Source organism: Felis catus, chromosome C1, assembly GCF_018350175.1.
Source record: "Felis catus isolate Fca126 chromosome C1, F.catus_Fca126_mat1.0, whole genome shotgun sequence".
Lineage (NCBI taxonomy): Eukaryota > Metazoa > Chordata > Mammalia > Carnivora > Felidae > Felis > Felis catus.
Genome location: NC_058375.1, coordinates 120,944,686 through 120,958,792, shown reverse-complemented (window position 1 = coordinate 120,958,792; position 14,107 = coordinate 120,944,686). Strand labels below are relative to the sequence as shown.

Sequence of the window (14,107 nt, the reverse complement as noted above, 5' to 3'; positions counted from 1 at the left end):
ACTGGAAGTGGTAAGACGAAGGAGACCATGATAAAAGTGCCCATACAGACTACACTCTAGGCGATTAAGCTGAGGGTGTGGCTTAAAAATTCTCAAACTAATTTGAAAGAATTCTGGAGCTGAATAAATAAGTAAATGGATGGTGGATGGTGGGTGACATATTTCTCACTGTTGGAGATAGAAGTTACAGATAAGCAAGGGGAAAACGTCTAGGGGCCATAAGGAATAGGATTAGAATCAGTAACATCAGTATGGACTCATGTTTAGATACATAATATAGATACAGAATAATAGACATAGAAATAATTACAGATATATGTATATATGTAGATAGGTATAGATAAATATATTGCCTAATTCTGTCCACTGAGAAAACACAGAAGCAATGACACCTGGGTAGCAACAAGCATGTCCAATGGCCAGATCTTGGTTTCTAATACCATTTTCCAGTAAAATGAACCAGAGTTTTAGGGTTTTACAGTGGAGCAAGAATATATAGTGTGTTTTTAGAACATCTTGTAGTTCCAGAAAGTAGTGATCACAAAGAAAGAGACACAGCACCAACCTGGAAGAGCTCCCAATGGCCAAAGATGGGACAACTTCAGGACTAACATAAATAACATAGTATTGGATTCTAACCCAAATATTAAATAAATATCCTATTGATTCTGATATAACTAAATGTTTGAAATAAAGTAGAAGACACACATCTCATATAGAGAATTCCAAATAATTTTTGTAGATACTTCTCCTTCCAAGAGATGTGGCTTAACAACCTCTGCCCCATTCCCATTGAGTATGAGCTGCACTTTTAAAGAGTAGAGTAGGGGCGCCCAGGTGGCTCAGTAGGATGAGCATCTGACTTCAGCCCAGGTCATGATCTCACAGTTTGTGAGGGAGGTCAAGCCCTGCATTAGGCTCTGTGCTGACAGCTCAGAGCCTGGAGCCTGCTTCTGATTCTGTGTCTCCCTCTCTCTCTCTCCCCCTCCACCACTCACACTCAGTCTCTCTCTCTCTCTCTCTCTCTCTCTCTCTCTCTCTCTCTCTCTCAAAAATAAAGAAACATTAAAAAAAATTTAGAGAGTATGAAAAGTTGGTAAGGAAAAGTTACCTTACCATGGAGAAATCCAGCCAACACTATCTTGGCCAGATGACTATAGCAGCCCACAGAAGTCCACCCAAAATGTACCACAGTAACAAATGGATTATTTCAGATTGAAGCTATTTGAGAAACAGTCAGCCCCAAAGCACCCAGACCCTCCTCTCTCCCCCTGAAAGCAGGAAACCAATCTCCCATATGAAAGGTATTGCTCCCTGTACTAAGAAGTAAAAAGACACCCTTATCACTGGATAGGAACTTTAAAGCTGAAAAACCTGTAAAAACCAACCTTGTTACCTTTTCACAATCTACTACCTCAGCCCAAATTCCCCTTAGAATCCTTTACCAACAAAAGCTCCCAAACATCCGTTTCCTTCATCCTGTCAATTCCTCACAAGTGTGTTGTCTCTGTCTAAAATGTATACAAACAGCCTGCCTTGGTAATTTGTTTGGGTCTCAGTTGCATTATGGGGCCTTTGTGTATACATAATAAAACTTTTTTTTTCTCCTGTTAACTGTCTAAATTTAGTTCTTAGTCCACCTGGAAGAATCCTGGACAATGAAAAATTTCTTCCACTCTTGATGATCAAGTTTTACATTATCTCTTATAAGCCATATGGATGGTATGTGCCCTTGATATGATATGGTAAGAATGGCATCTTACCTCTGTGGTCCCAAAAATCTATTACCTGAGTCTAACCATGAGAAAAAAAACATCAGACAAATCCGGATTAAGGGATATTATACAAAATACCTGACAACTATTCCTCAAAACTGTCAAAGTCATTAAAAACAAAGAAAGCCCAGATCAGTTACCATCTAGAGTAGGCCAAGGATACATGACAACTAAATATAATGTGCTGTCCTGGATAAGATCCTGAAACAGAAAAAAGTGACATTAAGTAAAAACTAGTGAACTCCTTAGGAACTGTGGAGTTTAGTCAATACTCATGTACCAATGTTGACTCCTTATTTGTGACAGCACATTTACATGATATAACAATAGAATTGGTAAGGGTTCTACAGAAACCTTGGATTTTATCATTGCAACTATTCTGCAAATCAGAAATTTTTTTTAATTAAAAGTTAAAGAAAGTGCTACTCCTGATGAGAAAATGTGAAATATGGGAAGGTGGAGAAAATGGAAAACAAAGGTCCTTGTAGAGTCTGGTATGCCATAGGGGTTGGGATTATTAGGGATTGTCAAGGATTGTTATAGGGAAGGTCCTTGTAGTGGGACCTGTCAACAGCCTCCTGTGTGAATCCGGATGAGAAATCCTTATTCAAATAAATGCTCCTGGAGATGGAAAAGCAGAAGTGACATAACCTGGTGGCAAAATGATTACAGGAGGTGAAGAAAAGGAAACCTCTCAGAAGGGTCCCGGGTTTCTGTTGGAGCAGAAGGTGCTCCAGCAGATGGGCATGATGCCTTTACTGAGCCAGGGGCCACAGGAAACAAATCTGCTTGGGAGGAAGCATTTTAAAGAGGCTTTGTTAGAACTGGCCATGAGCAAACTAAGGGGATGTTTTCAGTTTTCAGGAGGCACCTGGAGCTTATCTACTTTCTGCCAATGCTCCCTCCATTCCACTGGACCCAGCATCCATGTCCACACACACTCTATCTTCTCTCTCTATGAATATTTGACCTCAAGTAGATGATCAAGTTGGAAAAGACCTGATAACTTATTTCATGCCAAGACATGAAATGGCTCAATGGAGTACTGTTTCCAAATTCATTTAATTTTAGACAATAAATAATCAGATGAAAACTGGGAGGAAGCTGGGAGTCAGCAGGGCTGGAAACTTTGGGAGTGGTACTGGGCACCAGGACAACTGTATACCTTCTGCCTGATTGTGGTGAGGCAGCCCTTTAAGAGGAAGCTTACTCTTCAAGGTAATGGCCTCCATGTGAGGGAGAGTCAGAGCTGCTAGAAACAGGAAGTTCAGTCAGCAGGAGTGGCAGAATGGGAAAAGAACAAGGTCTCAATCATGTCTGATGAAGACCACAGATGAAGAAAATAGCTAAACACTAAGTAGGTTTTTTGGAAAAGGTTTCTCATGCATTCCTCTCAGAAATATCTGTTGAGTACCCTGTACATATGTCAGGCTCCATTTTAAGAAGTTTGGTACATCAGTGAGTCCAACAGATAAAGCTCCTTCTCTAAATAGAGAGTTTCCATTCTAGTGGAATAACCAGGATAATCATACAATAAAGAAAAATAACAGCTTCTGGGGTTGAAAGCACTATGAAAGAATAGTTAGGGTGATACCTGAGCTGAAACTTGATGGATAAGCCTGAGGCACCCATTCAAATAAAAGGAGCAAAAAGCACACGGTTGTGTTCAACGTTTAAGGCAGAGATATGGAATAATCTCATTTAATCCTCACAATGGATCTTAAAATTGTCAAGAAACTAAGTGCTATGTTTACCACCATTGTACAGATTAGGAAACCGGGGGTTAGCCATTAAGTAACTTGCACACTACCTGCTGTGGGCTCTATCACATGCCCTCAAAATTCGCTAAAGCCCTAACCCCAGTACTTCAGAATCTGACTGTATTTGTATTTTTTTTTAATGTTTATTTATTTTTGAGACAGAGAGAGACAGAGCGTGAACAGGGAGGGTCAGAGAGAGGGAGACACAGAATCTGAAACAGGCTCCGGGCTCTGAGCTGTCAGCACAGAGCCCGACACGGGGCTCGAACTCACGGACCGCGAGATCATGACCTGAGCCGAAGTCGGCCGCTTAACCGACTGAGCCACCCAGGCGCCCCTGACTGTATTTGTATTTTAACTTACTCAGAGGTGAGTGAGTTAAAATGAGGCTGTTGGAGTGTATCCTAATTCAATCTGACTGTTATCTTTATAAGAAGAGGACATTTGGACACACGAACAAGTATCAGGGAGGTGCACACACAGTGGAAAGACTGTGTGAGCACACAGCAAGTAGACAGCCACCTGCAAGCCAAGGAGAGAGGCTTCAGAAGCAATCAAATCTGTGGATGGCTTTATCTTAGATTTTCAGCCTCCAGAACTGTGCGAAAATAAATTTCTATTGTGTAAGCCACCCAGTCTTTGGTACCGTGTTATGGCAGCCCTAGAAATTTAATACATTACTTAAGATGGTGACACAGGGACTAAAATCAGGTGTATTTAGTCCCACTTGCTGTGATTTTAATTACTATTTTGTATAGACCTTCCCAAAAGATGTCTCTGAAATTTTTTTTTTTTTAGGGAGCCCAAGGAGAATGCATGTTCTTTCCAGATTATTTCAAAAGCAAGTGCACAATGGACACGGGGGAAAACACAAGAAATAAGGCTGTCTTGGAGAAACATCAGGTACCCCTGGATGACTCTATTTCCATAACCAGCTTGACTATTGCTGGTGGGGTACTCAGGGTCAGAAAGAAGCATATTAATTAAATCCTAGGCTCTGGAGTTAAGTCCAGGTTCCCCGACTTACTAGTTGTATTATTAGGGGCAATTTGTCTGTAAGTTTCCTTATTCTCTCATCTATAAAATGGAGATAACAGTATCAGCCCACGGGGTGGGAATGAGGTTCATGAAGAGGGGCAACGGAATCAGAGGGATACCTGGCTTACTCTAAACGTTCAATAAGTATTAATTGATATTATTTATAAAGCAACAGCCAGCACCTATTGATAGAGCCAAGGGTTGGGAGTGATAGTTGTCTTGTTTTGCTCACTCTGTATCTGCAGAACCCAGTAGATTATGAAGAAATGGTTGGTATGGAATGAAATCTACCTAAATCTGTGAGAAACCTACTGGAAAGTACATTTTTAAAATGAGGCATAGAAGGGGCGCCTGGGTGGCTCAATTGGTTAAGGGCCTGACTGTTGACTTCGGCCCAGGTCATGATCTCAGCATTCATGAGTTTGAGTCCCACATTGAGTTCTGCACTGACAGCACGAATCCTGCTTGGGATTGTGTTTCTCCCTCTCTCTATGCCCTTCTCCCGCTTGCTTTCCTTCTCTTATTCGAAATAAATAAAAATAAACTTAAAAAAAATGAGGCATAAAAATCATGAGAGACTGAGGTATAAGATTACTTCAGTGGTTTTCCCTATCATGTCACTACTGTGACTCTTGTCCCTTTGTTGAAAACGTTACCCACAGCCACACATGTGGAGGACACTGCCTGTGGTGGCTGGTTTGGACGTGGGCCAAATGAGGAAAGCTGTGTGCACAGAACTATCTGAAAAAGTAGCCCCTCAATGTGCCCCGTGCAGCAAATCCTTCCCTTTTGATTTGCCTTTCTTGGGAAATGAGAAAGAAACGAAGCCACGCACAGACTTGGTATAAGGCATACGGAGGCTCTCAACCTTTCTATATAATCAGCTCAGGCAACGCATACCATTCTCTCCAGCAAGGACAGCCTTTGCAAGTTCAAAAAGCTTTCGGAACAGAGACTGAACACCCCTGGCGGGTACCTATAACTCCACCTCTTGGGCGGTAGAACTATCTGAAGGGACAAAAACAAATTTCTTCACACCCAAGAGACATGCCAGCTGATTGCAGGAAGCCTGAGTGCAGGCAAGTGGCTGGACTGTTTGAGGTCTGACCAGCATTTCCCAAGCTGTGTGTAAAGAAAACGTGATCACCTTGAGAAAGTGCTGCCACCAAAACTGTCCCTGTTCTCTGATGATTAACAGGGTTATTATTTATCCTTTTTGTGATTACCCTTGAATATGTGACACAGATCCTTTGTCATCCAAAGAAACGCTGTTTTTACATTCCAGTGAGAACATAAGAAGGGTTTAATTACTATCCATGGCATCTGCTTATTTGAGTCGTCTTATGAATAATCATGTAGACCAACATATCCAGATGGTCAGGCTGTCTTCTTTTTCTGTCTTTCTCTTCCTTTCTCATGATTAAATTCATTTTATCTTATGTCCAGGGAAGTCACTTATGGAAAGATGATTGGGGATGTGGCTCCAAATGCGTAAAATAATATGGAAAAATAAATCCCAGTAACAGGAGAGCACACAACACTTATGCTGATCAGATGGTGGACATTTGCCTCACTGTAGCAGGATGTTACTGGCTAATCAAGTAGCCCTTTGTCCGTGGGCAAAATCATCCCTTTCCCACAAATTGGAAACTTTGTTTACCCATGCATTAGAAGTAGGAGGAGTTTGATTTACAGGATGTAAAAGGATATCTTATGAGAAGTAATTTACAGATACCTTACTCTGTTAAGACTCAAATAACCACAAAAGTTACAAAACTACCGCAAATTCATATTGATACACACATACCGCAAGCTGTTTTCTAACTAGCACGCAGGCCAGGACATGTTATTTGGTATCCTTCTCAAAAGAAAGGAGAGAGGGTTGTCCATGATCAAATATCTCAAATACATTTAGGAAGCATTATCTATCCTGTATCTTTTAGAGATTCACAATAAGGCCCATAAATTTAACAGTGATTCGTTTAAACTTATTCCATATAGGCCCATAAACTCTTTGACCTTGGAACATTTTTGGTTTTGTTGTTGCTTTTACAAAAGTCCTGCAAAATGCCAGTTCTGTGGATCTCATTTAGGAAAGACTGCCTTATATATGTAAGCTTTCTTCAGTAGACCCCCTAAGACCTACTTTTCTTTATGATGGCACATTGTATTTTTTAAAATTTTTAAACCTAGTTTGAGAGAGAGAATATGAGTGAGCATGAGTGGGAGAGGGGCAGAGAGAGGGAGAGACAGAATCCCAAGCAGGCTCTGCACTGCCAGTACAGAGCCTGACATGGGGCTTGAACTCATGAACCATGAGGTCATGAGCTGAGCCAAGACCAAAAGTCAGATGCTCAACCTACTGAGCCACCCAGGTGCCCCATGATGGTACATTTTAAACTGGAAACATTTAGAACCATATTTTCCTCTTTTGGGTGACCATCCTGCTTTCTGAACCAGTCACAGGGCAGAGGGCATCCAGCCAAATGTGTCTACCCCAATAGTCTTGGAGAATTAGTCTCACTTCTAACTAGAGAGATATTTTATGGCTTCCGAAGTAATAAAGTGGTCTATTCTCAATGTGGCACCAATACAGTAGTTGCTTCTCACATAAGCTAAAGATTAACAACAGGGCTTGGGTGGATTTATAGGCAGGTTATTATGTCTTGAAAATAGGAGGGTGTTACTAATTCTCTTTTCCTTGCTTTAATAGACTGACAGTCTCCTGAGCTCCAGGGAGCTTCATGAGACAAATAGCTCTCCACATAAACCACCTGGGAGTAGGGGAACTTGGAGGTGACCCTGCTCTCTGTGACCCATCACTGCTCACTGCTGCAAAGGGAAGCAGCAAGAACACATGATCCCACAGTGCTTCTAAGAGGATGCAATCAACTTTAAGTGTTTACCCCCGAGGAATTTGTGTGGTTGGGTGGGCAAGTGGAATCAACACCCTTCAAGCCACTCCTCTGTCCTTATTACACTCTCCTGGACTATAATCACTGACAACCGATTTCCATCTCAGGACCAGTTCATAGTGTCTGAATCACCTTGGAGCTCTTAATGTCTTCCTCCTCACCCGTAGGAGAGACCGCAGGTGATATAAATCCCCAGAGACACAGAAATAACCCTGAACTCTTCAGTGCTGAGGCGAAGGGCCTACTTCACCTTGTCTCCCTTTGTTTGATCAACTACTGGGACCCCAGTTTTTAACATTTATAGGATGATAGGGTTTCAAATTTCTATTGGTCTTGGGGGAAGACTTTGAATCTTTCATTAAGTAGGAAACTGCCTGCATGGTTTACTTTGAGGGATCTTGAAGATGCCCTTCCTATTCAAATAACTACTGTATGCTGCTGAGCTACCTGAAATATCTGGCTTCAATACTGATCCTAAAACATTTTAATAAGATTAAGATAGTAATAGATATTTTATATAACTTCAATAATATAATGTTATAATAGAGTAATTCATGGTCTTCTGATAATGATTTGGAACGCTTGTTATAACCTAGCATTTGATTTGGGAAGTTATAGAAGATGCAGAACATTATGATGATCTAGTTCAAGTTTCCAAACAGATTCTCAAGGGAAACATACATTGTGCTGTTAAAACTAGCACCTTGTCTGGAGATATCCATCACATCCCCTCCATCCTATCCTTACGTCCTGGTCATGCAATAATGTAGAAATCAAGGTATTCCACCAGACCAGGTATATGTATGGGTATTCCCCATCAGACCAAGGCAGTATAGGTTGTGGTTAGGGAGAGGGCTCTGGGCACACTGTCTGCATTTAATTTTGGCTCGGCCATTCATTAGAACTAGGATGGACCTCTCTGAGTCCCAACTTCCTCATCTGTTAAATGTGCTAAAATAGTAAATATTATTGTTAAGAAGAATAATGACAAAATACCCTATTTCATATGTTTGGTATGAGGACTTGATAAATTGATAAATGTAAACAGCTTAGAACAGTGTCTGGCATATACAAAAATTTCAATAAATGCGAATTTCTTGGCATTTAGCCCTAATTTAATTTTTAAAAGTCCTATTGAAGTAGCTATCATGATGCCCAATTTATAAAGAAACAGAAACAGTCAGGTTGTCCCTGTCCCAGGGTCATGTAGTCAAATAATAGAGCTAAAATTCAAATCCGTTTTCTCTATCGCCGAAAACCCCTGCTTTTATCCATAACATTGAACTATATCCGTTTAAATCCTACTTCGCTTAGTGGCTAAAGTACTTCATATTTCTAATTCTACTCCAGGGACCTTAATAACAATTCTATAAATTAATATATGGTTGCACAGAGTGCAGAAACCACACATATTTAGTGATACTGTACTATCAGTTGAAGGAGTCACTTAAGAGCCAAGGAGATGGACCATGTATATCTAGGTTGATTTCCTCATGATAAACACATACCTCTTATTCCTTGCTCACCTCCCCGCGGCCACATGAGAATGCTTTGCTCAGATCCCCTGTTGCAGGGTGCCAGCTTCTGTGCTATGAAATCTTTCACTGCATTTGCACTGAGGCTGTTCTTCCCAGTTTTCTGTTCCTGGGGACAGTGGACTCCATTGATGGCAGCTTTGGCTCAAGAACACTCCGGTGGCCTTGTCTAACTTTCCTTAGAACTGCACATTGGTGTAGGCTGCTTCTATTCCACCTACTTTCCTTCCTTCCACTCAACCTGTTTTCTCTCCTTCCTCCTTCCCTCCCTTCCTTCCTTCCTTCCTTCCTTCCTTCCTTCCTTCCTTCCTTCCTTCCTTCCTTCCTTCCTTCCTTCTTTCCTTCCTTCCCTCCTTCAGTAAGAATCAGGTCTGTATCACAATTTGTCAGTTCCCTTAGTCTCTCCCAGTATCTTGTCCATTTTCTTTCACAAGTACTTTCCCTAATTCATTTCCTGTGTATTAATTCCATCTTGGCTTCTGCTTTTCAGAGGACCTGAATGAGTACATGGATGAGCCCCATGATAAATTGCAAAATAGTTGTTATCTTTAATTCTACCTTTCATTGTCCTCTTAACATCTAGATATCCATTCGTATTTTTTAAAAGGCACATCTGTGCCTAAAGGTAACCATCACATTGTATATTCATTTTCAATGTCAGTGATACCATTTACAGTTGAAGTGACTTTTTCCCAAACAAAGGAAGGAAGGAAATGAGGAAGGCAAGAGGGAAGAAAAGATATCATGTATTGAGTGTCTATGTGCCAGGCATACCTTTCTGATAAGTCATCTTATTTCAACTTCAAATCTTGTGTTTAGATTTACATATGAGATTGGAAAAGTTTAAGCATCGAAGACAGGGAAGAACTCAAATTTCAATCCTGTTTTCTTAAGTCTTATGCTCTTTTTTTTGTACATCATAACGACTCTGGAAGATGGTATTCATGACTGCATTTTAGGGATACTTTCCAGATATATCTGAATATAATTATCTGAACATATACACATATGTGTATACCCACAAACATTGAGCAATACCTCTATATATACACATATGCGAACTCAGAGATGGTTGGGGGAAAATAAGATTATGAGCATATGCTTATACGTATATAAATACATGGGTAGATATAAACTGATGTGCAATATACATACATGGATTCTGCAAACAGTTTTTTGTGTGTGCCATACGGAATTTTATTTATTCAAAGAAATTAGACACAATTACCATTAGGGTCTTTTGTGACATTGAAATAATTTATTCTCACTGAATAAGGATTTTAACGTGTAGACAGCTGACGCTGTCAAACAAGACAAAACATCAATAATGGTCTTTGGGGTTCTGATCTATATTGGAGCTCCTTTAGGTTCTGCTGGTACTGTTAGATGTGAGAAGAAGGGGTGGATCAGGTGTCTGTGAACAGCACAGGACACCAAGAGCTCTGTCTAGGAAACCGACATTCTCCTACTGAGTCCTGCAGAAACCTATTCCAGTCTCTGTTAATGCAACCAGGCTTATTAGTAAGTAAGTAGGTCAGATCATCCAATGATTCTGGAAAGGAAAACCAAAAGATATTTGCTTTCATAAATGCCTCAATTTGTGAACCTCTCTTTGCACCATTGAAAAGAAGGTAGAATTGGTTTGAATTACAATAGTTCTCACATAGTGGACTCAGGTAGTGCATTTATTGAGAAGGTACATTATTTCAATTCTAATCCAAATGGGAAAAAATCCACTGGAAGTTTTCAAAAATAGGGTGTAGCATGATCTCAGTTGCATTTCTTAAAATCCTTTGGACAATTATGAGGGATTCTTTCTTTCTTTCTTTCCTTTATTTATTTGCATTTTTTATTTTTTGTTTCTATGGAGGGCACAGGGTATTTTGAAGCTCCCCTCAGTACTTTACCTTACTGCAAAATATTTCTTTTTATTACTATTTAATTCTTAATGGCTTTTACATTCTGTTGCCACCACATTTTGCACACAACCACTCTCTTTTTTTAATGTTTTTTTTTAACGTTTATTTATTTTTGAGACAGACAGAGACAGAGCATGAATGGGGGAAGGTCAGAGGGAGAGGGAGACACAGAATCTGAAACAGGCTTCAGGCTCTGAGCTGTCAGCACAGAGCCAGACACAGGGCTCGAACTCATGGACCACGAGATCGTGACCTGAGCCGAACTCGGCCGCTTAACCGACTGAGCCACCCAGGCTCTCTGTTTTTATATCAGTACCCTTACTATGTAGTCTAGAGTTGGCAATGAAATTACAAACATAGCTCTGGTCATGTGCGGGATGTGAAACAATCGGACCGTGTGAGTTGGCCATAGAGGAAACACTTTTGATCTTTTGAAGAGTTTGTGTGTTAATGAAATATAATTTTTTTGAATACGTAGCATACATACTTATAACAGATCAACTTGGAGTGCACCAGTCTTTTACTAAAAACAAAGATTAATACTGGATAGCATGCAAAGCACATTTGTTTGAATGCATCATAGAGCTACCAAGACAGCCAGAACTTAAGAGACCGATGTCCCAGAAGGACAGCACAGACATGTTATTCCAACAGTAAGAGTCATTTGGAGAAGTAACCACAGTCTTAAACTCACTTCTCTAGAAAAAAAGAAAAGTATAAAACACTTTCCAAGACATTTTGTAAGACCAAAATTATCTTCCTATCAGAACCTCATGAGGTTATCACAAGGGAAACAATTCAAGTCACTCTTTCATATAAACATAGAAACAAAGGCCATAAACAAAATATTAGAAAATCACTGTCAATAATGAATAAAAAATCTAATATAATATATATGAACATAAGGCATGTTAACACTTATGTAAACAAAATATATATTAATAATGTGAGATTGGTTTAAATTTGAAAGTTATCAAATTCTCTCCTTTGTCCTAAATAAAGCAGGAAAGTTGTGTGATCATGTCGATAAAAAACAACATACCCATGCCATTTGCAAAACCGATTCCGGATGAAGTATTAATCTAAGTGTGACTGGTAAAAAAATAAAGGTTTTGGAAGATAAAATATGATAATATTTTAATGACCATTGGGAGGGTACAAATAAAGAATAGCCATGTAGAAAACAGTGGTAAATTTAGGCTACTTAAAATTAAGAATTTTTATTAATTGTAAAACTGTGTCAAGAGAGTGGAAAGGTAAGGTAAGCCAGAATGGAGAAAGATATAGAAACCACATGTCTTTGACAAAGCCCTTGACTCCATAATGTATAATGAAGTCCTATAGGTCACTTAGAAAAGGCAATAAGGAAAATCCAAATAAAATATGAATAAGACTTGAATAGAGATTTCACAAAATGGGGTATCCAAATAGTCAATAAACGTATTAAATGTGAAAATATAAAATGTGAGCAATCTCAGTCGTCAGGATGTACGAGTGATATCCACAATAAGATACCATCGTACAACCATCAAAATGGTAAAGCGACAAGATAGTTATTGGCAAAATATGAAGCAACAGCAGCTCTCAAAATTTGATGGCTGATGTATATACTGGTATAATTACTTGGAAAAGCTATCAACAGTATCTTTAAAGGGGGCCATATACTTAACATATGGCTTAGCATTTCCATTCGCATGCACACAGTAGAAATGTGTACCTATGTGTATCAAAGGATATGTACAACTATATTTACAGTAATACTTTTTAACAGCCCCTAATTGCTAACAACTACAATATTCAGCAAAATTTAAAGGGATGAAAAACAGTGTTCTATTCATACACTAGAATATTACACAGCAATAAGAATGAACGAACCACTGTTCCTCACAACAACATAGATAAATATCAAAAGCATAATACTGAATGAAGGAAGCCAGACACAAAAGAATACATGGAGGAAAAATTAGTCTGTGGAAATAAAAGTCAGAAAAGCATTTATCTTTGAGGAGAAGCAGTGACTGAAAGGAGCCAGGAGGGGGTTTCCGAGATGTTGGTAATTCTGTTCCTGGATGTTGGTTGCTCTGTACTCACTGTGTATGTGCATTCCCTTTGTAAAAACCGAGAACACTACTCACTAGTGATTAGGGATCATGTTGCGTATCTGCTGTGGTTTGACATGTTCTGGCAGAATATGTTCTCTTTTTTTAATATTTATTTATATTTGAGAGAGAGAGAGAAAGAGCATGAGTAGGGGAGGGACAGAGAGAGGGAGACACAGAATCTAAAGCCGGTTCCAGGCTCTGAGCTGCCAGTACAGAGGTCCAATGTGGGGCTCAAACCCATGAACTGCGAGATCATGACTTGAGCCGAAGTCTGACACTTAACCGACTGAGCCACCCAGGCGCCCCAGAGTATGTTCTTTTAATTCCAAGACCAAGGTAGAAGGAGGAACTCCTTCTTATATATGCCAGTTTTTCAGTGATGGGGTGGGGGGGGGGGCGGGCATGGGGAAAGAACAAGACTTTTACGGGGCACCTGCATGGCTCAGTTGGTTAAGCGTCCAACTATTGATCTCAGCTCAGGTCCCAATCTCATGAGCCGTGAGATCAAGCCCTGCATCGGGCTCCAGCCTGACAGTGTGGAGCATGCTTGGGATTCTCTCTCTCTCTCTCTCTTCTCTCTTTCTGCCCCAACCCTATGCGTGCATCCATGCACTCTCTCGCTCTCACAATAAATAAATAAACATATTTTAAAAAGTGAGCTAATTATAATAAATCAGCATTATATATATATATATATATATATATATATATATGACTATATATATGACTTGTACAATCAATCATGTCATGTATGCTAACAGTTCTGCTCAGGGGAAGAGTAGGCCATGCCCACTTACTTCCCTGTCATGTCTCAGTCAAGTTACAAGGCCAAATCTTATGTCAACGGGGCAGAAAGCCCAATCATGGCACTGGGAGGATGTCTGCACTGAAGAGGAGAAGATATGTTGACAAATGCTACAATTTTCCCCCAATGATTTTCTTTTTGGCCAACTAATCCACACTTAGCTAGCTAACTTTCTTTCTTGAGAAATTTCAACTGGAACAAAGTTAAAAAAAATGGTTTTTAAGAATTCCCTTAAATTCCCCCAGGACATTATATGAA

General features: G+C 39.8%; 1 long non-coding RNA gene across 2 annotated transcripts in view; it reads left to right on the top strand.

Annotated features, from left to right (window-relative positions):
- The window catches only part of LOC109502641, a 139,190-nt gene that overhangs the window by 31,114 nt on the left and 93,969 nt on the right, over positions 1-14,107 (top strand). The window contains exon 1 of one of the 2 annotated variants that reach the window (XR_002745040.2): positions 3,894-4,438. The exons of the other annotated variant lie outside the window; for it this stretch is intronic. This is a non-coding gene — a long non-coding RNA (uncharacterized LOC109502641). Of the gene's footprint in view, positions 1-3,893; positions 4,439-14,107 lie in introns of those variants that run through there. 2 annotated transcript variants of the gene reach the window in all.